Below are 27428 nucleotides of genomic sequence, written 5' to 3'. Positions count from 1 at the left end.
ACCTCTCAACTGATTGGATGAGGTGTACCCAGATTACTGTGGACAATCTCCTTTACTTAAATTCAACTGATGGTAGATGTCAACCTCATCTACAAAACCACCTTCACAACATCATATAGTTAAGTGTTTAATTAAATTACTGGGGTACATAATCATGGCAGATTGATTTGGAGCTCTGTGCCACGTCAGAAGGCCCTACTTTGGAATTCGTGCTCCTGAGTGTGACGGAGCTGGACTCAGATGTGACTTTTCTACACAAGCCTCTTCTGTCACTTTTATTGAACCTATGGTTGGTGCTAGGGATGGTCCATACTCAGGAGACTTGAATCTCTGGACTGCCCATGTGCCAGCTGGGCCCTGAGCCTCAGCAGAGTGGTGACTCCTACTGTCTGGTTCATTGGTCTTACACAGGTTAGGTAACAGGGAGGTGAAGATGGTCAAACACCACAACAGGGAATCAAGAGCACCTACAACTGCAAGCAGAGGAATTGCATCCAGCATCCATGTGGAATCTAAGCCCCCTCTTGATCTAGAGGAAGAGCAGACATCACCATCTCAGGGTCCACAGAATGGAGGAATAAAATATCAATTAGAGTGGACTTACTGATATTCTACTATAAAACTAGTGTGAAGAGTAATAGAAGAAATTTTAGCATCGTGGTGGAGAAAGTGGCCACAGTAGTTGCTGAGGGCAGGGAGAGGGTAGAAGAGATGTGATGTGGGGGAATTTTTGAGATTTTGAGTTGCCTTAATGTTACTGCTGGGTCAGATGCTGGACTTTATATATCCTGCCATAACCCGCTGAATGTACTGGGGGAGAGTGTGAACCACAGGGTAAACTATCATCTGCGTAGTGCAGCAGTGCCCCAAAATGTGTTCACCGAGTAAGATGAGTGTGCCACAATGATGGGGGAGGTTGTTGGTGTGGGAGGTGTGGGGTATGGGGGGTAGGGGGGTATACAGGAACCTCTTATATTTTTTAGTGTAACAGTTTTTCTTGTGATGTATATATTGTAAAAAAATACAATTTACAACAATGATGTGGTGGGGAGTGGGGAGTGAGTTATATGGGAAACTCTTATGTTTTTTGTTTATGTTTTTTAATGTAACTTTCCTTGTGAGCTATTAATTAAAAAATAATAATTAAAAAACTGGCACTATAGACTAGCCAAGGTGATACATAAATATAATATAAATGCACATTGCTAATATTTCCTCCCATACCGTGGTTTGCTTTGTTACTCTCTTAATGGTATTTGCTAAGGAACCAAGAGTCTTCATTTTAATGTAGCCCTTTTCATCAAATCTTTCTTCTATGTCTAATGCATTTTTTGTACTCTTAAAGAAAACTTTGTCTAAGATATTTTCTTATTTTCTTCTAAACAGTTATACTTTGTTAACCTTTCTCTTTTAGACAAAATTAACTGGAACTGAATTGGGAGAATGTTCTGAAGTTGGGGTCAATAATTATATTTTCATATACCACTACCGAACTTACCCAGCTCCATTCATGAAAGAGATGATTTTTTCTCTAGAGAAGAACAGGGTCACATTTCGTAACTCAGATGACCATACGTGAGTAAATAAGGTGAAGGATCACATAGTAAATCAGCCCTCACCCAGAGGACAGCAGCCGCAGCAGCACAGCACAAACCAACCATAACACCAAAGCAGATTCCCCAGGGCATCAGAGACGGTCTGAACCAAAGAGGCCTATAGGAAACAGGATGGTGGGATTCTAGTTAGAGGAGAAATGCAGCCACGTGGACAGAAACAGGATGGTGGGATTCTAGTTAGAGGAGAAATGCAGCCACATGGACAGAAACAGGATGGTGGAATTCTAGTTAGAGGAGAAATGCAGCCACGTGGACAGAAAAGGGGCATTCGCCAACGCTGGGTTCAGGACGAAAGGCTGGATTCAGGCTTTTCCCAAAGATGGCTGTTTCTAGGCATAGAGAAACCCGCTGGACAGTTGGAAGCCTGGTGTGCTGGACAGGACATGCTGGAAACTTGCAGGGCAAGAGCCTCAGCAAGGGGGTGACGAGCTGAGACTGACACTCGGCTATTTTTCCCTTGAGACTTTTCCATCTCCATGTGTGTACTGAGTTGGAGGCTAAAGCCTAAGCAGAAAGGCTTTGGAAAGCAGGGAAGTGTTCGCTTGTCCGTCCAGACCAAGGAAATGGGCTCTAGCTCAGAGCTTGCCCGGGAGAGGAAGCCATTGAGCACATCTGGCCTCAGGTGAAATCCCCACCTGTCTGTGCCCTACGGGAGGTGAACCAGAAGGAGAGTTAACAGATTGAGACTCTGCCGAAGTCGCATCAGCCCACAATCATATTATATTATGATTCTCGCTCTCCACTTAGACGAAGGAGCTCACCCTTTCTGGGGAGGGGAGGATGTTCCATGGAGCGGCCATAATTTTTAATGTGCAAATGTCCAGTGTTCAAAAAAAAAAAAAGACTAGGTAATCCAAGAGAGAGGATTATGTGAACAAGAATCAAGAGGAAAAAAGACTATGAATAGGGAAGCGGATGTGGCTCAACTGATAGAGCATCCATCTACTATATGGAGGGTCCAGGGTTCGATCCCCAGGGCCTCCTGACCCGTGTGGCGCTGGCCCACATGCAATGCTGCTGTGCACAAGGAGTGTCGTGCCCCACATGCAAGGAGTACACCCCGCGTGAAAAAAGTACAGCCCACCCAGGAGTGGTGCCACACACACCGAGAGCTAATGCATCAAGATGATGCAACAGAAAAGAGACGCAGTTTCCCAGTGCTGCCAGATAATGTAAGTGGCGGCAGAAGAACACACAGCAAATGGACACAGAGAGCAGACAATGGAGGGAAGAGGAAATAAATAAATAAATAAATAAATAATCTTTTTAAAAAAGTTGTGATTAATATTTGCAATTAATATTGTTAATAAGTACCAAGTGAACATTTTAGAACTTAAAAAACAATAGAGATGAAGAACTCAATAAATGGGTGTAACAACTGACATAAGTACTCAATAAATGGGTGTAACTGCAGATTAGATCCAGCAGAGGGCAGTATTTGTGAACTGGAACATAGAATAATAGAAAATGCCTTAATCGTCACTGAGAGAAAAAGAATGGGAAAAATTGAAAAAGAATGTTTTAGCATATGTGTAATCATGGTCCTATAAAGATACGAGAGAATAATTCAGACATAGTTTTGCAAGAGATAATAACCAGAAATTCCCCAAAAGTTATGCAAAAAAAAATGAAAGCAACAGAATCAACAGACTCTGAAAAATTGAAACAGAATAAATATGAATAAAAGTATTTTACATACATTAAAACAAAACTTTTCAAGTAAAGACAAAGACAATTTTAAAATCAGAGAATAAATCAAAGAGCCTTTCTCAACACAATCAACATGATCTAGCAGTTGCATTTCTGTCATTTCTGTGTCAATTTACTTAATGTGCAAATTCAGAACTTCATATATGTATGTCTATAAAAATATGTTTGAAAAGGCCCATAAAATTCTTAACTTTATAGGACAATAAAACTATTCCTACATTTTAATGTTTCCTCTTTTCTTTCCCTGATTTATTTATTCATTCACTTATTCTACTAATATTTATTGGCCATTTATAATCTTTAAGCATTGTGTAAGGAACAGGGACTACAATAGCATGAAATAAAGGCAAAATTTTCCTTTTTCCCATTGTTGCTTCTTCTGTTTCCTCTTCTCTTTCTTTCTTCCCATTTATTTTTGAAATTAATAATTGATTCCCTAAACATTTCCATCAGTAAGACCAAATAATCAGTCTAGTGATATTATATACTAAAATGATAGCAACACCTAGAAGAAACCAGTGAGGACGGTAAAACTAAATGATAGTTATTCTTCCTTAAATGGGTGGCACCCTTCTCCCACCAGTCATTTGCTATTCCCTTAATTAACACAACTAATACATAGGTCTCGATTGTCATGTCATTTTCTAAGGGACACCTTCACAAATTACTGTTATATGCTCCTATAGCACCTACAATTCTTTACAGTATTTACAGCAACTGTAAATAATCATTCGTGTAATGACTAATTTAAATTACATTTCCCACCACTAGACTGCATGTGCCATGAAAACATAGAAACGACAGGTGGCCATAAATTAGTGGAAAATAGAATAACAGAACAAAGAAAAGGAAGGAGGGAAGGTGGAAGGTAGGAGAAAAAAAAAGGATGAGAGGTAGAAAGAAAGAAATTTATGGGGGTGCGATGTTCACCATCTCTTATGGTAACTCCTCCAAAAAGTTAAGACACGATTTCCAGTGGTTAGAAATATATCTCCGTGTAGCCGTTAAACTTGGTCTCCGATAATAATGTTTGACTGCTGACATCTTTTAGGCCTCACTCTACCCTCTTCCCTTTTGCCTCCCGTCTGGGCAGGCTGGTAAGAAAGCCTGCGTGCTCCCTTCTTGGGGGTGAGCAGGAGATTCAAGCCAAGCAGGTGCTGCTCACATGCAGCCCCCCACCTCGTGAGCCCCGAGCCCTCTCCTTCCCTGCCCTCCCACACAGGGTCACAGCTGCTCAGGAGCCCGACCTGAACTCGCCAGAAAGCCTCAGTTATCAAGGCGGGAACCCCCTCCTGTGCTTCAGACTGGGGGTGGTCCCTCCTGCCTGTGAAAACAGCCGTGGCATCCCCACACAGTCAGGGTATGTTTTCATTCAGAGCTGTTAATTTACACATTCAATATACAAAACAAATGACCCAAGATAGAGAACTTGAGGAACTTTGTAATGAAATAAAATAAATCCAAAGCCATTTCAACTTAAGTTTCAAACCCCACTTTTTGCATATTTTGTGTTTTTTCATGTATACCTTGGCAACAAAACTCTGATTTTTTGGTATTTATGAATTGAGTAGACTCTCCCAATCCTAGATTTTGAATACCACAAGCCTAATCCAATTAGTCAATATCCTTCATGAAAAGTAAAATGTAAGTCATAATTTTATCAGGGTAAAAAGTAAGAAGATGCAGTCCTATTGCACAAATGGTTTTGGACATTTTGTGCTCAAACCTTTGAGCTCATTATAGAAATTTATCAAGCTATTCTACTACGATTATTAAATTATTTAATCTCATTTTATAGTTGCAAAGAATATCCTTTCTTCACTGTCAATTGCATGGCATAGAAAGTGTATTTAAGACTTAAAGCCAAGAAGACTATATATTCCAAGCCAGTATTTAGAAAGCTATTTTATATTTTCTTTAGGCTATTTTAAAAAAATTCTTTTATCTATATAAAAGGGAAGCATTGTGTCTGTTCACTATGGGAATCAGATTTTATTAATCTTTTATGGACAGGCCAAATATCACAAATATTTTTCTTCTGACGTCTGATATTTACTCTCCTGCTGTGTAGTTTTAGATTGTTCCATTCTGCATTTGTGAATAGTCACTCTGAATAAGAAAAATATTAATTACTTTTACTTTTTGTGGTTAGCCCAAAATTTTCTTACTATTTTATAGCACCAACTTTTCTGGAGGCTAAAATGTTTTTAGTCTCTTACTTCAAAGGAGAAAAGTTTTCTTTTTAACCATGAATTCATTTGAACGTGCTACATTGGTTTAATTTTTCAATATAAATCATCAGAGAGTTTTCTTCTTTAATTTTGACTCCCAGTCCCTAAATTTACGTGATGTGTGAGTTTCACTGTTTTCACCCTGCAGTAACTTAATCAATGCTTTGTTAACTTTCTTAATTAGTATAGTTTTCATTCTGAAGCCATAGTTTGGGAATCATCCCTATATAAATATACACTAAAAAATAGCAAAGGGAGAAGTATCTTTCAATGTTCAGTAAATATTTGGCATTTCTATAATAAAGTTTAAACAAAAATTCTGGACAATGAAAATAACATTTATTTATTGACAAAGAATAAATTATAGTACCTGCTTTCTATCTATAGGAGCGCAGCACAATTCTCCCAAGCATGGAGAAAATCAGCTTTGGCTGCCCTTGCCCTCAGCTTCCCTCAGGAGATGCCCAGGACTGAGCCCACTCAGTAGTTGATCCATTCTAGTCTGGTCTTCTGTCACACTTCACTTCAGTAACTCTTTCTGGGTGCAATCGGTAGGGTTTATGAATAACTTAAGGATAAAGTTTCCATTATGAAAGTTCCTGTTCTGACATGATTATTTGTTCCCTTATTTAACAGATGCTCACTGAGCACTTGTGACGTCTGCAGTTTGGGAAAGCCCTGTCAGAACACAGGACAAGGACCATGGAAGACTCCTGGAGAAAAGGTATGCACGGAAGAGAGGGCTGCTTCTGATTTGGAGGTTGGAGGACCGCCAGGAGGGCCGGCCCCACAGCCTGAAGAGGACTGGAGCAAGGAGAAAGGTCAGACAGACGGACCTCATGGAAGAAGGCGCTCAGAGCACTGAGTGCTGTAGACACCGAGCAGAGGGAGCCCTGGACAACCCAGGACTGGCCTTGGAAGATTGCAGAAAGGGAGGTTCCGTTCACATGTAAGGATAAGATGGCGTCAGTACATGAAGTAAGACAGGATTGACCCATGTGAAAGCACGTGTTATGCTCCATAGACAGTTTCCGCAACCAGGCCTTAGCAAAGGGTGAGAGCGACATGGAATGGAGACAGAAGAGGAGATTCAAAGACGTTCGGATTCTTTTTTCCTTTCTTATTTCCTTTCATTGCCACTTGCTAGCTGCTAAGTGCTAGGATTAGAAAATCAAATAATATTGAATAGATATTTATAAGATTCTAACAATGCAGTTATTGAAGATAGATGTGAAATGTTAAATATAATAACCATACTTACTAACACTTATGAAGTGCCTATTATGGGCCAAGCACTGTTCTAATGGCATTCATGTATGTGTGTATAGACAACATATATAAATGTGTTTTTAATCTATTTAAAGTTTATTAAACACTATGAAGTATGCAGTATTGGTAAGTTACTACTATTATCTGCATATTACAATTGAAGAAAAAAACCAAAAATTAAGTCCAGTAAATTGCCAAATTTATACAGAAAATAATATGTAACACCCAGATTTGAAACTCACAGCTTTCCTACAGAGTCAAAACACTTGGCCACCAAACTCTACTTTCTTCATGTATAAGAAACCAATGATAACACAAAGGAAGGACTCAATTTTACTAGACAATCTAACAGATTTCTTCATAAAAGTGGTGGCATTCAAAATAAACCTCAGAATATTTAAACTTCTACTACCACTCCAATTTCCCAACACCAACAATTCATTGGAAAAATGCATATATAATCTACTTTAATTTAGTTCATACATACTTGTTAGAACTTGAAGACCATAAAATAAATAAAAATAATCATAATAAAAGATTAATATTTTCTGACTTGGAGTCAAAGGTGTTGTGATTTGCTATGATAACCAATATCTGGTATAGCATCTTACATGAGAAATAAATAGCAGTAAACTTTCTATCACATACAAGGAAGTATTTATCCCATCAAATTTCCTTTTTCTTTTCTGACATAAGAAATCTATAGACAAATGTAACATTCCATCACATTATTCATGTTGCTTTAGTTATTTTCAAGGACTTGGCATTCAGTCTTTTTATTTTTATTTTATTTTTTTTAATTAAAATTATTTATTTTTACGAATTACATTCAAAAAATACGAGGTCCCAATCAACCCCACCGCCCCCACCCCTCACTCCCCCCACAGCAACACTCTCTCCCACCATCGCGAGACATCCATTGCACCCAGTAAGTACATCTCTGAACATCACTGCACCCCGTAGTCAACGGTCCACATCATAGCCCACACTCTCCCCCATTCCATCCAGTGGGCCCTGGGGGGGTCTAAAATGTCCTGTAATTGTCCGTGAAGCACCACCCAGGACAACCCCACGTCCCGAAAACACCTCCACATCTCATCTCCTCCTCCCATTCCCCAAACCCAGCAGCCACCATGGCCACCCTTCCCACACCCATTTCACATTTTCTCTGTGGACATTGGATTGGTTGTGTCCATTGCACATCTATGTCAAGTGGGGGCTTAGATTCCACATGGATGTATGTGCCCGTACAATCACGTGTGTGCACACACACACTTAACTGAGGTAGTTAAGCTTCCTCATGTATTTTTTTTTGAAAAGCGAGGGAGGGGCTATAAATAAATGGAAGAGTAAATAATGCATATACGCCCTAAATTTTCACTTTATTTTATTCTTCTCCGTGTCATAACTGCCTTGATATGGTGCTTTCCTTCGTCTTTTGGGGGGAGCTCCTTTGGTACAGCAATCATGCCTTCCCTACTGCTATTACCAGGCTTCCTGGAATACGGCCTCTCATAAGGAAGATGCTCAATAAATCCTTCTTGAAGTGGCATACATTATTCTGTTTCCCTAGAGTTCCCCAAAACTGAGGTTCTGTACATTCACTTATTCTGAATATAAATATTTTTGCAATCGCCTCTCCAAAGGAGATGACCAGACATCAGTGCTGTATTACTGTGACAGAGCAACGGAAGGTATTAAAAGGTTAAACCATTTAAAAAATAGATTAAGCCAATTCCCTGTCCCTTTACATTTTGTATGCATACGTGTTGTGAGGTCGTTAAATAAATCTTTGACTTTTCAGAAAGCTTTACCCTGGCTATGATTTCTGGTCCTAGAGAGGCCAAGACTGTGTACTTCTCCAGCAGGTGCCCAACACACCTACATCTTTGCGTGGTTATGACTGAAAGGAAATTGCTTTCAAGACATTTTGCTGCAATTCAGCAGCTACCCAAAGATTCCACGGCCCAGCAGGAAATGATGGCCTTCCGAGTTACAGCCCCTTCAAACGCTGTAACGAGAGTTCTAAAGGGTTTTTCTCCCTGTTACTATGCACCACGTCTCATTAGGCTACCCAGGGCGCAGTAGTTACAGGAAGCCTTGACAGATCTAAAATGTCACTACAATCACTTTTACCAAGTGCTGTCATCCAGGCTTAGTCTGCTTTCAGTTTTGTAGGAGGAAATGTAGAAAGGCCGTAAAGGTCTTTCATAATGGGAACAAGCAATTTGGTCTCAGCTCTAAAATAAGGACTTTCGTTAAACTCCGCGAGCATCTGGACAGAAATTCACCCTGGCGAACACAGCATTTATTAAGATAAAGGTCATCTGATCTCCATGCACCTGCTTGATAGTACATACTTAAATCTATCTACTTATTTACCTCTTTCTGCATATATGTACATGTATATGTATATATGTGTGTGTGTATGTATATAAAAACAAAAGTGTAGGGATAGGCACTCAGCCACATGCATTTTTAGAATTTCTTTACCCCCCTGTATGGTTTATTGAAAGTTGAGGGGTCAAACAGGAAGGATCCTTTTTTTTCTGCTTGAGTTGAAAACTTATTGAAACCTCGGCAAGTGTACCAGGCAGGTGGAAGCCAGAATACTGATATGGGAAAATGTGCTACATCCGTGTGGACCTCAGCTTCCTATTACTAAATCCCCAGTCAGAATGACATACTCGGATATAAATAGGCACAGTGATGTCCACAAGTTACTCCACGTAAGGGGTTGTTCCTGAAAAGAGAAGGCCACGGGAAGAATGGAATATGGGCTACCCATGGAAAGTTATTAGGGAAGTAAAGGAAAGACAGTCTACTTAATCCATCTCCACTTTCTCCTTCCCAATTGGCCAAACTGATTAGGGCACTCCTACACCAGAAAAAGGGAGTAGGGGAATAGAGAAAGACAAGAGTGTTTTGGACATTGAATCTCTTTTCACATTTAAGAAAACATCAGTGATAAGGGGGGAAAGTGTTCCTCTAATTCCCAATATAGTCCAAGAAATATTCATTGTTTTGTTGTTTTTAGAGCTTCAAGAAACTCACAGATCACAATGTTCTTTCAAGTAGATGTGTTTAACAAACAGAAATATAGCACTTACTCTACACCACATACTATTTTAAGTTCCGTACAAACACTGATTCATTTCATCATCACAGCTACTCAAAGAGGAATGTGCTAAATATAAGGGAACTGAGGCACAGAGAGCCTAAATAGTTTTCCAGATATCACACAGCTAGTTGCAACGGCTGGATTCAAACCTAGAATGTGGGCCTTCAGCAACTTTGCTTTCATAAAATATGCTTTCTCTTCTTTGGTAGTTTAATTCTGTTGTTTATTATAATCATTACTTATAATCAATGAACAAAAAGGTGATTCTTATTTGCATAGAATTATACTAGATATCTGCTAGCTTTAATATAAAAAAATATAGTAAAACAATGCTCACAGTGTAATATCAACTGAAGGTGTTTAAGAGTAGAAGTAAAGTGATATTTCAAAGTAGAAAGTACAATATCAAAGATAGTTAGCCACACAGTGGTCATGAAGCTGGATGGATATCCACTACTAATATTCAGTATACATTTCCATATACAATAATGATCCATTTTTACCTTTATTAGCTGTAAAAGCACTGCTAATTTTCCAGCTGCTTGCCTTATTGTTATACTTTACTAATTACCAAATGTTTACATACATTTACCTAAAATTGCTTTCTACTGAAAAATACTCATCAATGTTTTACATAAGTAGCTCAAGCATCATTTGTCAGTACTTTCTTTCCGACCTTCCACTTTCTACTTAATTCTGCCACACCAACTATTATCCTGCATTATAATTGATATCCACTCTTGGAGGTACAGATCTTACCTCCAAGCTTGATAATGCTAAGACATGATATCTGCTCAAGAATGAAGGATGTGAATGAGCTCTAGCCTTATAAGAAAGCTTGCCTCATCATGCATTTGTCATTTACCTACCTAATGTTTATCTAATATTATGCTAAGCAGATTAGATACATTATCTATTATCCTCTGAACAAAACTGCAAATCATAGTTCATTCCAATATGAGGCATAGGCAAACACAATTACTGAGAGATCTCGTGTACCTTGGCGACAATCACACGGTGGTTAAGTGACAGAGCTAGAATCTGAACCATTCATCCTTACTCTTTGGAGTCAGTAAACAGAGAGTACTTTTCTGGGGACCCTTTTCAAGGAAACCTGTGGGTGGAATGTGAACTTCATCTGGGTTATCACACGACAGGTTTAATTTCATTACTTCAATTCAAATTCAACTGATAGGGGAACATTGAAATACATTATTATTCTTTTTCCTATATTCATTGCCATGCAGCAGAACAGAGTCTGGTTCAGAGAGAAAATATTTCATTTTCTTCTTCACCTAAGCACAAGCATAATGACAGTTTAATTCCAGAATAAGTTAAGACAAGCAAATCCTTCCATACAGCTGTTTCCCAAACACATGTACCAAACTACTTCTTGAAATTGGTCATATCTTATTGAATTCTCAGATCTAAACTTGCATCTTATGAAGAGCTGAGAGATAGAACTCTGGAATATGCAGGCTTTCTGACATGTGGAGCTTTTCTCAGGGTTTAGTTTTCAAATCGTTCCACAAGAGATAACCTACTCGTCACGTGAGAGGTTCAGGCTTTATTCCGCTCCATTCAGGCTGCCATGGCTCCATCTACTAAATTGGGCAAAGGCTTCAGAGACAGGCTTTGTTGTTTCTCTTGAGAGGTTTCAGTCAAGTAGATGGGAGGCACTCCATAAAGGAGAAGTCTGCTCCACTGTGACATGTTGAGCAGCCAGAGCACTGTGCAGCTGCTTACGTTTTGTCCATTTTTCTTTAGCCCTCACTGTTTCCTAATGAAAACTCCCTAACTTTCCTTTTTCCTTGTTAAGTAAAGCACTGGGCTGAGAAGAAGTGTCTTTTGAGACTTCTCAGACTGGCTTAATTTTATTGTTCATTTAAAGGATGGCAGAAGAATCAAAATGCCAAATTTCCAATATAAAATTGAACTAAAAAGAACAAGCAGCAAGATGGCAGAGGAGAAAGGAGCTCCTAGAGTCAGCTCCTGCTACTGGGCAGGTAGCCCTAAACTAAAGAGAAAACTGCACCCAGAATAAATACTCTAGTAATCTAGATGTCAAGACACCAACAAAAAATTTCAATCCACACCAAGAAAAAGGAAGCTACTGCCCAGTTAAAGGAACAAGATAAGCCTCCAGATGACATAAAGGAGTTGAGACAACTAATCATAGATGTTCAAACAAATCTCTTTAATAAATTCAATGAGATGGCTAAAGAGATTAAGGATATTAAGAAAACACTGGATGAGCAAAACGAAGAATTTGAAAGCATTTAGAGAAAAATAGCAGATCTTACGGGAATGAAAGTTGCAATAATTGAAAATTTAAAAAAACATCGGAATCATAAAATAGCAGATTTGAGGAGGCAGAAGAAAGGATTGGTAAGCTTGAAGAAATGGCCTCTGAAAGTGAACATACAAAAGAACAGATGAAGGAAAGAATGAAAAAAAATTGAACAAGGTCTCAGAGAACTAAATGACAGCAAAATTCATGCAAGCATACATGTCCTGGGTGTCCCAGAAGGAAAAGAGAGGGGAAAATGGGCAGAAGAAATATTTTTAAAAATAATGGTAGAAAATTTCCCAACACTATTGAAGGACAGAGATATCTGTGTCCAAGAAGCACAACGTATTCCCATTCAAAAAAATCCAAATAGACCAACTCCGAGACACATATTCATGAGAATGTCAAATGCCAAAGACAAACAGAATTCTGAGAACAGCAAGAGAAAAGCAATGCATAACATATAAGGGATAGCCAATAAGATTAAGTGCTGAGTTCTCACCAGAAACCATGGAGGGAAGAAAACAGTGGTCTGATATGTTTAAGATACTACAAGAGAAAAACTTCCCACCAAGAATCTTACATCCAACAAGACTATCTTTTAAAAATGAAGGCAAGATTAGAATATTCACAGGTAAACAGAAACTGAGAAAAATTCTAAGCAAGAGACCAGATTTTCAGGAAATACTAAAAGGTATGCTAGAGCCTGAAAAGAAAAGACAGGAGAGAAAGGCCTGGAAGAGAGTCTACAAATGAAGATTATATTAATGAAAGTAACTGAAAGTGTCAATGTTGATGGAGAATTGTTGTTTGGGAATTCTACAGATGTGCATGATTGTTTAATAAGTTTAAAAATTCTGTCATAAAAAATATATTTTAAAAATAATTATAGGGTGGGTTGAGAGAAAAACACACCAAATGTAAGATAAGGACTATGATTAGTAATAAGATTTTGAAATATTCATTCATAATTTGCAACAAATGTCTCACGACAATGCAAGGTGTTGGTGGAGGGTTGATGTATGGGACTCCTGTATGATGTTATGCATGTTTGCTTTTTAGTTCACAACTTTTACTATATACCTGTTTATGTATGTTCATAATAAATGATATAAAGATAATAATGGGTTGGTTGGGGGAAAAACACTTTGGTTAGTAGTAATATTTTGACAATGCTCTTTAATCATTAGTTAAAAAGTCTTAACAATTCAAGTTATTGGTGGTAGGGTGAGTTATGAGAGTCCTGTTTGATGTTATATATGTTTATTCTGTAAGTTCACAACTATTATTATACAATTATTGTTTATGTATGTTCATGTATGAGTGATATACTTCAATAAACTAATTTTTTTTTAAATGAACTAAAAGGAAGATTTCTTCCGTAAGAGCATTTTACTTAAATTCACTATAATTGCAGCTACTTTTTTCTGGAATGGATCCCTTTTTGTTTAAGAATTTAGAACTTTAGACAAAGCCCTTTAATTTGTCTATGGGAAATTAAATGTAAAATGGGAAATATGTTTTTCTTTGAGAATAGAGATACATTAAGCAAAGAGTATGGACTCAGCTCTACCATTATATTTCATCCATTTTCTGTTTGAGGTCATTAAATAACATTTCCTTTACCAGAATAATCACACTTTCCTAATTTGTTATATTTCCATTTAATTTAATTGGCTTCCTATTATGATCACTATATTATTTAAGATTTTTTTTCACACTTCAAGCATGTTTCTTGGCAATTGCAAAAATGTGCTTTAGTAATCTCAAAGTTTTTTAATATTATAATCTTTTTGCATTTATTTTCTTTTAGAAATAATGTATCTCAAAATACCTTCATGAGATAGTTTTTATATAGTTATATAATCAGTTTTAGAATTATTTTTCTTCTTTAATCTTTGCATTTATGATACAACAATAAAACCACTGTGATTTATTTAATTCATTTCATCTCTGGGAGTAATGGATTTTTTAGCACATTTGACATTTACCAAAACAAATGTTTATTCAAGTCATATTAACACTTAATACTCCAAAACAATTTATAATAAGCATGCCTTGTGGTGAATTCTCACCCATTTTATAATACAAATGGTACTGCCTTTAGAATCGACTCCTTGCATTTAAGCCTGGGCTAAGCCAGGAGAGGTTATAACTGCTGAAGAATGCAAAGCTAGATTCAAATCTCTGTGTGATCCTGGCCTTTATCTTTCAAACAGGGAAAACAGCACATAGGTTTCAGAGTAAGGATTAAATATGAAAATACATATACATGTACATATATGTGCAAAGTATTCTTGTAGCGCTTGACTCAATAAAGACTCAGTTTAGTCAAACTCCCAACAGCAAGCTAAGACTCAAAGAAATGCAGTGATCTGCTTATGTTTACACAATATTTAATAATTAACAGAGTCAAGACTAAAGTGGAAGACTCTTATACCCTAAGCTGTTGCTTTCACAAATATAATGTATTCTATTAGCTACTTATGAAAAAAAGAAAAGAAAAGAAAAATTTTTATTTGCTTGAGAAATTAATCAATAGAAAAAAGGGGTCAGTTTACTATTGACTTTTATTTTAGAAACATTAGTGCATTCCTACTGTAAAAATGCCATATCATATCCATTTCTGCAGAAAAGTAACCCATGATAACCAGTTGCATTTTGAAAAATATTCTAGCTCCTTTGCTGACATTGAAAACTTTTCATGGCCTGACACTTACCTACCCTCCCAACCTCAATTCCGATTTTTCTCTCCTTTTCTCATAATGCCCCAAGTCACTGCAATCTTCCTGATCAGCTCAGGCTTTAATCTTTCCTCTTGGAATATTCTATTACCCAAACTTTCTTCTGGAGACTCCTTAGTCTAGTGATCTCCTTGCTCCCCCAAAAAGTTACTAGCACCCACAATATGTCCTGAAGAATAAAACAAATAAGCAAAAGAACTTTAGGGGTGTGATAATCCCCTCCTCCTTCCCACCCTTTCTCCTTCTGTTCTCCTCACTTCCTTTCTTCTTTCATGTCTTCCTTCTTTCCTTGCTTCTTTCTTCCTTCCTTCCTTCCTTTCTTCTTCCTGTATTTCTTCTATCAATTTATTATTTATTTCCTTCAACCGAGGACATCATTTGGCACCCACTGTGACCCAGCCATTTGTTACGGCTAGGGAGGGAAATAGCAACAGGGCCGGAACTTGGCCTCAAAATGCTCGGTCTAGTGCTATGTGATCTAAGTGGTGCAGTGGGGGTGGGGAGAGCACAGTGCAGAGAAAGGAAGCTGATGTTCAGGGAACTTTTCATATGTTAACATGTATTTTAGGTTTACTATATCCAAGAACTATTTCATGTTTTGTGTATTAGGTAGTGGAAGTTAAATAGGGCCAAATAACTCACATGTGATCCCCTCTGTAAGTGGCAAACTAGGATGCAAAGCAAGGGTGGCTTGCTCCACAGCACGCCATTGTGCCACAAATCAATACCAAGTCATAAAATGTTAATCATGGTCACTTTTCCACATACTACGTGAAGTTCCACATTAAAATCAGAGCCTGCAAAATGTGCAACTTTCTGCATATTCGAATGTTCTTTCTTTAAGACCTGTAGCTGCATATTACATCTTCTTAGATTATCTGTAATAGTTGTGATTTATGGGATATATATTTACATTCTCTTTACAAGGTTGATTTCAGATCTCTGGATGTACTAAGACTGTAAATTTAAAGTAGGTACAGATTCAGGATTAGGACCTTATTGGTACAATTAGGAAGAAGATCAGAGTGAGAAGGTACTTGGCACATGGATAAAAGAAAAGTCTTTAATCTAGTTAATCATAAGGACAGATAATGTTTGCGAAATGTTTTCCAATTCACAAAACATATGAGCAACTACCATTTCTATTTCTTATTTTTTTCTCTCCTAAATTTTCAAACATCATATGCTTTGCTTTAATATTAGTCCTTGTTATCACTGATGTCTTTTATCAATTTGACACAGTATTTCAGAAGCTGCCCTACCCTGCTTGCTTAGCTTAAGCTCCCTCTCAAATTTTGCTCTGACATCTGAAGAACGCATTTATAGGAAACGGTGCTAGAATAATTCAACTGAAAATCTCAAGCCCTTGAGAAGCTACCTGTGATATACGATTTAGCTTCACTAGACTTGAATGATCAGTAATAAAAGGGAATACCCAAGTGTTGAAAAACAGGGTAAAGAACTGTTGAGAATGTAGAGGACAGCCATGGTACAAGAAATGAGAGGATATTCTCTCTTTTTAAAATTGTAGTCTTCAAGGTAGAGGCAGAATATTATTTACCAAATATACAACTTCACTCCCATCTCCAACATCCTCACCCTACCCCACACCAGCTAGTGAAGCGAAACATTCCCCATTTTCACTCACCTAATTGTAGGACAGGTGAGTTATCACATGTAACCAGTACGGTACCCAGCCTGATGTCACTATTACCTCCAAGACAGAGGCGTGTAAAATACTATTTGGACAAGGCCATGCTACGTCAAGTATGGGCTTCTGTGACTAGTACACCACTACTGTCCAAAGAGACGGAATAACAGAGCTAGAGAGGACCTGGGCGTGTTTACCGCTATTTTGTTTTACTTTATTCATCTCCTGGAAGTTCATTCTTGTCTTTTGACCTCTTCCTGGTTATTGAAATCTGTCCTTGCTATCAGGACTCAGCTCAGCCACACTTACCTAGACTATGGCTTCTTATCTTTTTAAATTGTGGACTCTGCACAATCTGAAGAATGGCGTTGCTATATTGTACGTACTGAGATTGTAAGGCTCCGTATCATCTAGATAAACACGCCAACACACATAACCGAGGACCCTGGTGCAGCATGCAGGGACCCCATAGGCCCTTCCTGGGTGCCGAGGTGAGCATCACAGGCAAGCACGGGTCGGAGCTCGCGGCGCTCCTGCCGTGGCCAAGGACTGCCTGAGAGCCACCCTCTCTCCTCAGCCAAGCCCTTCCCACTGGGACATGGGACAGCTGGACCTGTCTCCATGAAAGCTTCCCCGAGACACACACACACACATTTTTGTGTATGGATTTGTCACTCCACTATAAATGTCTTGATCTCCAAGAAAATCTCATATTGTAATTTACACAAAATAGGTATTTGCTGAAAGAGTAAATATTTTCTTGTTAGAATTTCCATTTGAGAATACACTTTGAGCTTTTAGAGTAAGAGGGTTAGAATTATACATTATACTAAGTCTTGCACATTACTTAGTGTATAATAAATCTAGGCTAATATTTGATGATTTAGAAAAAAGCCAAACAGCCTTCTCTATAGTTATGAAAATGTCAGTATCCAGTAAAAGACCCTAAGATCTGTTAGATTGGAGGCAATCTTTTTCACCTGTTTTCATATTCTTAGCATCTAAATAGCTAAGAATCTCAATAAAAGTCGATTGGATTGAATTGAATTTACTGCCGGTCATCCCTTCAAATATATTTACTGTACACCCACAGGATACTTAGCCTTCTACCAGGAGCTTATTTAAATCCTTTTCATCATATAAATATATTTTATAGAAAGTGCTAATGATGAGACCATTGAGAAAAATAACTGCTGCATAATATATTCCTCATTGAACACACAACTTTATAAAGGACATATGGAAAAAAAAACCTTTGAAATTAAACAATAGATTTTAAAAATTATTTTTCATCACAAAGAAGAAGTTAAGCAGAAGATAAAAAATACATTAGCATAGAGGGTTTTTATAAACATTCAAAATTTTAAATCAAAAGTATTTAGAATTTCTAAAATTTTGTAATTTACCTTGACAGAGCTATTAATATACAAAAGTCAATTAACTTAGAGAATTTAAAAACAGGATTTGTGAAAAAAGAAAATGTAGACTTTTCTGCGACATGTTTCAGTGCCTTTCCCCGTTTCTGTGATTTCTGCTATGTATAAGCAGAGTTCAATGTCAATAACAATCCAAATAATTCATCTAACTGCCTCTTAAGTTCTTTCATGTCTTCAAATACCCGCTATCCCAACTCCATTTTCTGGGATACAAGATAAGTCTAGTTATCAACTTACTATTGATTATTTTTGCGAGAACAATGTCTTGGGATGAATATGAGTTGGCATTTTCATCCCAACTTGTATTTAACCAAAGATATAAAAGGCATAAATGTTCTGTTGAGTGCTGTTTTTTATTTTATTCACAAATTAAATTCCTGTTTCATTTCCTTTTAGTTTAATATGACTTAGAACACTAAAATTTCTGTGGGAGAATACAAAAATATGAAGTTCTATATATGAAAATTGTATTAAATATATATTGGAATTTAGAGACAGACTTTTTATATATTTTCTATTTAACATTTAAAGTCATGTATGGACATATGTTGTGTTTATGATTATCTTCACTTGGAAAATAACAGAAAACACAAATGACCTAAGTCATCTGAAAGTGTTATTTTCAGAGTTTCACAAATATAATCCATTGTAAAGGAGAAATATTTTGGTTCTCATTCTGGAAAAAAAAAAGTTCTGCAAATAATATGTTAAAAGAGGTCAGGTTTTAAAGGAATTGGAAATTTTCTGTTGCCTTTAATCTAACTAATTTCACTTAAATTGTCAACAAGGAAAAGAACATTTTAGGACAATGTTACATCGTGATATGTTAGTGCTTTACCACAGAGAATATCATTTAGAAGAAAATGGAATAAATTTTTGTTGTTACCAATATAGTAGACAGGAATTAATATTTAGCATAGTATTATACACATGGTAAAGAATCAGTAAATATTTATTTTTGTTGATGATAAAAATGGTAAATCCTGGAATTTTTTCTTTAATAAAGCATAGGAAAAGATCAAAATTTATATTCAAATTCTGGAATGAACATCTCACCCACTCAAATAAATCATATTTACAGATTATCAATTTTAAGACATTGTGATAAATAATTTTACAACAGTATGGTCAATTAATAATTCCCAAATCAAATAATCAAGAGAACTTGAATATAGTGCTAACAATTAATCAGAAGAGTGACATGATATACATTAAAAACAGGTTACACTTCATACTCAAATACATTATATCACTGGTATTGGCAAAGGATAATACACAATGGTGGGAAAAACACTGGAAGACATTGAAATATGAGATGCCCCAATGTGAGTTTCAATTATTAAGACAAAAATTAAAGAATTCAATCATTTTATCAAATCCAATATTCTCTTGATTGTAAGGCTCATGCAAAACACATAAAATAGGACATAATTTATATAAACAAAGGCATTGGAAGCATAACTACATATTGCTGATATATATATATATGTGCAGTAAAATTATTTCAAAATTAATTGTGAATGTTTATAGAGAATGGTGATGCTCTTTCCTGGAAGGACAGATTATCAGACAGGTATAAAATTACATTTTATTTTGTAAGTTGAATAGTGGGTACATAGGAGTCTATGAATTATATCCCTTTTTACATTGTTTTGTGTATCGTAAACATTTCATGATAATTTGATAGTAACCAAATACATAAGTCTGCTTTTTTTTTCAATGAGCTGTGGTCCCACTTTTCCAGTGTAATTACTACTCTCATATGTATATACACGATTCCAATCATAATACATAATTTTCCAAAGAACTTAAAATGTTTATATATGTATAAGGAACATTCATTTATTTATGTGAATAAGTGGAATAATGATAAGTGATGTTTTGAATTCATGAAGCAGAGTCAACTGCATGCCACTATAGATTTCTCTTTCATTATACAGAAATGATTTCTTATACATAGGGATGATTATTTTATGAGCTGGAACTAGAGTGACTCTTAATGATGAATTATACTTCATTAAGAAAAAGTACCTTCATAGGTTGCTTTTAATGAAGAAAATAAAGGGTAAAAAAAAATATGAGAACACGAATGGAAATAGAGTGACAAAATGGGAGAGCAAAGAAAACTCATCAAGCGAGAGATTGAGAATGAGAATGGTTGGGAGAGAGCTCAGACTGAAGCCTGGAAAGGCACTGGGGAAGGAAAAAGAGAGGAGAGAGAGATTAGAAAAGAAAGGAAGGTAAGAAGAAGAGCGGGGAGAAGGAAAGAAAACACTTATGAAAGCAGCTGGCTCCTGCAGAGGAAAATTATCAGTGAGACGTTTCCATGGTCAGATGAGAGAGGACTTCTAAATCAGAGGAGTCTAACGTTTAATTCCGGGTTATCTGCAATGCTTTGAACTTCCTCAGACAGGTCAGTAAAATCTGATCATCTTGCTCAGCCTTGTCTGGTGGGTGTGAAAAGCCTTCCCAACAGTTATACTCGGCTGATGTGTATGCGCAGGACTTAGCATCCTGCAAGAGGACACATGTCCATCCAGGAGGTCTAGACAGTGAGAAGCACAAAGGAGTATCATAAAACCCTTTTGTGTGGGGGCTCTTGCCATACATCTCTCTTTGGTTAAGCCATAACCTCAACTCTGACCTTTGGTTTAGTTAAGGGATAGCTTTCCACCCCTGGGACCTCAACTCCCCAGAGCTCAAACCCACATCACCCACCACCCACATACCACACTCAGAACTCACCTGACCCATACAGTAAGCTAACCATCTCCCCTACCCTCGGACTTCTGGGCCCTTTCCATCTTGACTTCCTTTGCTTTAATCTAACCAATCCTGCAGATTCACTAGCCTCTGCCCCACGACCATGAGAGCATGAGCCTACAGTCCCTCTCGCTCGCCCGTGTGCTCCACATCTGCCGCTTGAACCACCAGAGTGGAATGAGCTCCGCACCCACCCCTGATGGCACCCCTCACTCTCTGTATTTTCTCAGGCATTTCAGCCTGGGTTTCCCATTGTGTCACACCTGGTCTCCACAGGGACCTAAAAAATTAGTCCAACTTAACTAATTAAAACAATGAGGACCAACAGTTGCCAGGTAGATTCTTCAGGCATGGACGCATGACTCAAGGAGATTAAGTAAACTAGGTTATATTTTTTAGATGAAATCTGAAATAGAATAATTTTCATTTCATTCCTGAGTTATACTTTTTCTATAATTGTTTCACTTAGTTAATACTTACATTTTGTTTTGTTGCAAACAAAACAAATTTCCATTACATGGGTTCTTTCAGAGTCTACCGAAGTGAAGAAGTACAAAGAAGATTTTGTATCAGTGCTGTAACTAATCCTAAGCATAGCAAGGGTCTAGATGGTGAGATAGCCCATCAGTATTCCCAGTTTATTGGAGATTTCCTTGAAATCATTCCTAAATTTCAGTTTAGCCTTTTCCCAGGAGAAACTTTGACAAGCTCATCAGTGAACTGTACTTGGAGGTGACCCAATGAGTCCAAAGTCAAATCACACATTTAAAAAGTAATGTTAAATTTCTCATTTCTTGGACAGATGTTGTGCTTCAATACATTATTAGAAAACTTATTATATTTCTTTTCTTCACAGAAACAACATTATTGTTTATTGTTTATTACTGTTTATATTCAAGAAACTAGGTTTTCCCAGAAATCTGTTTGTAGTGCTTCCTATTTATAATCAGTCTAGTACAACATTTATAATGCCTTTAATTCTTTCCATCACTTTATTTTGTTGTGTGTTCACTTTAAAGAGATTCTCAGGTATGAAGGGAAATATATAAAGTAGTACATCCTCTTCCAGAAGATGAATATAATCAATGGATGTTTAAAAACAGGAGTAAGGGAGATAAAAATAATTGGAAGAGGGTCAGTATGTGGGTGATTGTAACAAAATTGTCTCATTTACACACTGCAGGATAATTACAATTATTTTCTTATACCTGGAAAGTTGTGACTCACTATAGAGCAAAGCAGATAAATCTCTCTTATAAGTATCATTACAAAGGATATGGGATCACTAGTTTGATTTAACAATCTCTTTTCTTTTGATTGGAAACTGAAGAAACAAAGTGGTTATTTTTGGTCAAGCAATGTATAACATAGTCCTTTCAAAAATAAAATAACTAAAACATACATCATACTTGAGTGAAACTTTTTATATGGAAACCTGGATCTTTTAAAATAGGATGGTAGTGTCCCAAATGCCCATTTTGGCTCCATGTGATCTACTAATAAAAATGAAAATGTTCATGACATAAAAATAAGCCAGTTTACCAGGAACTAAGGATTCTGATCTATGGGAATTTTCAGTTTTATGGCTATGCATTCTATTTTCAAATAAATGTTCGGAGGCTTCTATTATTCAGATTTTCTAGAGTTAAAGTTTCAAACATCATTATTTCTACCCTTTATTCTTCCTTCTTTCAGTTCATTTTTCTCAAGGGTTGCCTCTAATATTAGATATTTCTGATGGAACAATAATGAACCATGTTAAAAATAAGAACATATACAGTTAGAGCAAGATGCAATATAATCTCTGTGATGTAATACAAAAAATAAGTTGTATACCTACAAAAAAATCCCCCAGAATAATTAACACTTCAAACTCTCAGAGTGCTTTTTATAAAAGCTGTAATGCCTTTATTGATCTGGTGACCCTGTAAATTGTTTGCTGTAGATAAAAACAAGAAAAGAGGGAGCAGATGTGGAGTCACTCTTGCCACTGAACAGTCTATGGCTACAAATAACGGAAGCAGGCAGTGTGAACAGACAGTCAAGAAAATAGTTGGGTCACTGCTGTGCACTGGGAATGCAAGCTGGATAGTTGCTGACCTCACAGCAAGGATTCTGTTGACCTCACTGGGGTCATGAACTTTCCAACACCTTCCCAACAGCTTCAGTCAATGTGTTTGTTGGCACTAACTAGGATGGCTTTAGATCACTCGTAAATGTTTAGAAAATCATATAGATAGATAGATGATAGAATGAAATTACAAATGTGGCAAAATGATAAAAGTTGGTAAAGGTGGATATCTGAATGAGGGTAGCTGGAGTTCTAGGTATTGTTTTTATATTATTTTGCACATTTCTTGTAAGTCTGATTTTATTTCAAAATAAAAAGTAAAAAAAAGAATGATAGTTTATTAAAAGAGAAGGCTTTCCAAGTTAATGTATTAGGGTGATCTAATAAGAAGCTTGAGCACATGTCAGGAAATCCAGGAATGAGTCTACAGTGTTGTGTAGCAGAACATGAGCTACTATCTTCTAGCTCATGGGGTTTGCCGCTGACCATCCATTAGAGAATAGAAAAAGAAGGATTTAGAAGCATTTGGAAACAGCAGTCCTTAATTTAGAGGTCCTGGGGTAATTCATGAAACCATAGCTTGGAGATGATGCAGTAATGCAATGAACTTAATCATGACATTGAATCATGACCAATATCGGGAAAGAAGAAAAGAGATGCCATTTCATAATCTCTTAATGTGGTAGCTCATAATCTGAGTACCACACTCCAAATATTTCCCAAAGAACTCTGTAGATAAATGGATGCTTCAAAATTTAACTTTTTGGAAAATCATCTATATCACTAACTAGACACCAAGGTCTAAAAGAGAGCAGTTAACTTTAAGTAAATGCTGGAGACCTAATTGTTTTTTGTTTTACTTTAAAGATTTAATTTTTTTATTTTTTTTATTTATCCCACCCCCCTCCCCTTGTGGCTTGCTTGCTGTCTGCGCTCTGTGTCTATTCACTGCATGTTCTTCTGCTTGTCTGCTTGTCTCCATTTGTTGTGCCATCTTGCTGCGCCAGCTCTTCACAGGCATGGGCCAGCCCGCCTTCACAAGGAGGCCCCGGGACGCGAACCCAGGGCCTCCCATGTGGTAGACGGGAGCCCAGTCGATTGAGCCACAGCCCCTCCCGACCTAATTGTTTTTGAAAGAATAAAGCTGAGATTAACCCATGACTTGAAGAATGTTGAATGGAAATTTCGTTTGTCTAGGATTTTTCTCCCTGAGGGATGTGACTTAGAGCTAGGAAAGAAAAAGGCAATAGAAGATGAGAATCAAACTTGTCATTGCATTCTCTGTAGTCTATCTTCATTCCTTGGGCAGGCTAACTGCATGAGTGCTTTCCATGGTGAGTAATGCCTTCATAAAACCAGACCAAATATGCTCCTTTTTATGGGGGTCTTGGCAGTGGGCACAAATTTTCTCCTGGGTAAATAATCCACTATTTCATTAAACATACACACAAATTGATAAAACAGTTCTAGTACTAGAGATTTTCTTCTCAGAACTTGGCATGAATGACACAGGACTAAGAAAAAGAGAACAGAATTTCTCTTCATGATGAAATAGACATGCCTGCTCTTTAGCTTCACTACTTTGCAAAGCAGGGTGTAAGGTCATAAGCGATGTAAACGATGGAGAGTTTGTTTTCAATTCTTTTCATCAACATATTCAACATGTAATTACTTGTCAAACATTGTCTAATTGTATACACAGTGGAGAACCCACAAAATCAAGTCCCTTTCCTTATCACGACATGGAGTCATGACCAATACCAGGAGAATATTTGGTTTTCAATGTGTAATTCTTTTATTCTGTAAAAGGTAACAAAACATACAGAACAAAACTTTCCCTTTTTTAAGCTAATGTTACAAGTCTATATATAAATACTATACTCTACAGCTGATTGTGAATTAGAGGACTGCACCACCATAGAAACCTCTGTGCATATATTTGCAGTGATCACTGTGAGGCTTACATTCCAATCAGGGAGATAGATATTCAATGAATGAAATGAATATATAAAATGTCAAATGGTGATTATTGCTATGGGTGAAAGCTCTTTTCCAATTTTAAAATTTATTTCATAGATTTATTTATTTACTTATATTAGAAAGATTGCAGGTTTACAGAACAATCATGCATAAAATATAAGATTCCCAGATACAAGCTTCTTATTTACAACTTGCATTGGTGTGGTATATTTGTTTGTCACAATTGATGAAAGCCCATTTCTATAATTGTAATATTAAATACAGTACATGGTTTAACTTAAGGTTCGTTGTGTTGTGCAGTTTCATGCATTTAAAAATTTTTTTTTTATTCTTGCACTATATGTTCAACTTAACAGTTCCCCTTTTAAACACATGCAGATATATATTTCAGTCATGGTAATTACATTGATTTTTTTAAAGACCTTTATGTAATAAAAATATTAATGCTTTTTAATCATTGGGATTTTACATGCTTTTTCCCTGTATTTATTCTAAATTTGAACAATACATACTTTCAGGAAATGATAATCACTGTCTGTGCCTAAAATGGAGAATTGTTTGTGCTCTTAACTCAAATATTAACTTTTGAGTTCTTCCCATGCCTTAAAGTTGAGCATCTATTACTTATAGAGGTTATGATGAGGCATTCATAAGAAATTCAACGTATCAAGCATTTTTAAAAGCATTTACTATGTGTATAGCACAGTAGACTCAAAGAACTGAGACTAAGTCATTTTTTAATATGATTTCAGTGACACCAAGAGAGAATACTATTGGTTTACTGTCCATTTGTTAACATCCTTGTCAATGGGAAAATTTTGATGTTCCACATGATCTCAACTAAATCTTGCATTTTTATTTTGTATCAACTCTGGAACAACTTAAAAAGTCTTTTTTTTTTTCCTTTTCATGGTAAAGTTCAGTAAAACAGTCATTTGGATGCATTATGATTGACATATTCAGGTAGTCAACACGCTGCTTTCTGCCTTTCAAAAGGGCATGTGATTTTTACAAAAGTGTCTATGGAAAATTAGAGGTTTTAGAGTTGCCGTATTTCCTCCTTAGCCATACAAACTTGACATCTCCAACTGACTGGGAATTGGTCAATAAGAATTTAGATTTTAGAGAATTAGAGAATAAATTAAGATTTAAGTATGAATAGTACAGTGTCTACTAACACATGACTTTAGGAAGTACAGATTAAATCAAGAAAGGATGCTGTGCAATGATAAAATAATTAGAAATGCATCTTCAAATGTGAAAAGGACCTGTGGCTTGATAATTTTCATTCTTATCTCTGATTGTACAAGTGTGCCTCTGACTTATGTGGACAGCTTAATGAACAGGGCACAAGCAGCAGGAGTTCAGGAAAGGTTGAACAGTTTCAACCTTAAAAAGATAATTCGCCGCTAGAGAGCATGCCTACCAGGAAGAGCATAGCAGTCTCATACAATCTGAGGATATTTATTTAGCACATACTGAAAATATTCCCAAGAAAGGCAAGTGTTTTAACCTTTGTACTAGAGATGAACTAGTCTCGAGCTTGCTACAAAACGCTGATCAGTCCAGGCCCAATACCACGGCACAAATTTTCCCCCGTCAGAGAGGACTTTGAATTCCTGTTCGGGTGGATTGTGCCTGTTTTGAAGGGCAATGTGGTGTGTTCTCTGAAAATAGATCCTCCACCCTGCGACAGCTAAGGATAAAAGCACGTCTTCTACTTTAGTTCTGATGGATGACCATGAATTGTAGTCCAAAAGCATCATGTAACTCGCCAATATATACTTTCTGTAATGAGCCAAAATGAGAAGGTAAGGACTCTGTTCTTCTGCAAGGACATTGTGCTCTAGAAGCAAATAATGTAGGTCTGAGACCAGTGATATGCTAATTTTCCAGCGAGTGCAGTTTAGGAGATGTGTCCCTTTAGTCAGTAGTACAGTGTCTAGAAATTTGTTAAGTGTCCCTTAGCTTTCGTTACCTTTTGCTTTATTCTTAGAGAAAGAAATGGAAGCACCTGGAAGAAGCTGTTGTAACCTGTAAATGCCGCAACATAAAGGAATGCCATTGCTAGTCGTCCTGGTGATCACAGGATTAGCAGAAGCAGCAGCGGTGGTAGGAATGGGAGCTCTCAGTTTTCTCTCTTTTCTTCTTCTGATATTGTAATAGATGATATTTTATCAGTGCTAGAGCTCTTCTCGGCAGGTATATTCTTTACTTCATTTCATCTAAAATCACCAAGGAGGCTTAATAATGGAGTGTCTTTAGAATCTTACTGACAGAATTTCAAAATCCCACCTCCTCTATTCCTTTATATTTTTTTAACTTTTTCATTGGTTTAACTTCTTTAATTTCCCACAACCATATAACAAAAGAGGAAATAATAAATCCTTACTCAAAGGATTGCCATGAGAATTTAATTAGAAAGCCCTTTTAAAGTACTTAGAACATGACTGACATATAAAATATAGAAAAAAAGAAAAGTTAACTTTTACTATCTCTTCTTTTATGGTTGAGGAAACTAAATTTCGAAAGTTTGAATAATAATT

The sequence above is a fragment of the Dasypus novemcinctus genome, chromosome 27 (assembly GCF_030445035.2).
Source record: "Dasypus novemcinctus isolate mDasNov1 chromosome 27, mDasNov1.1.hap2, whole genome shotgun sequence".
Classification (NCBI taxonomy): domain Eukaryota; kingdom Metazoa; phylum Chordata; class Mammalia; order Cingulata; family Dasypodidae; genus Dasypus; species Dasypus novemcinctus.
Note: the sequence above shows the minus strand (reverse complement) of the source record.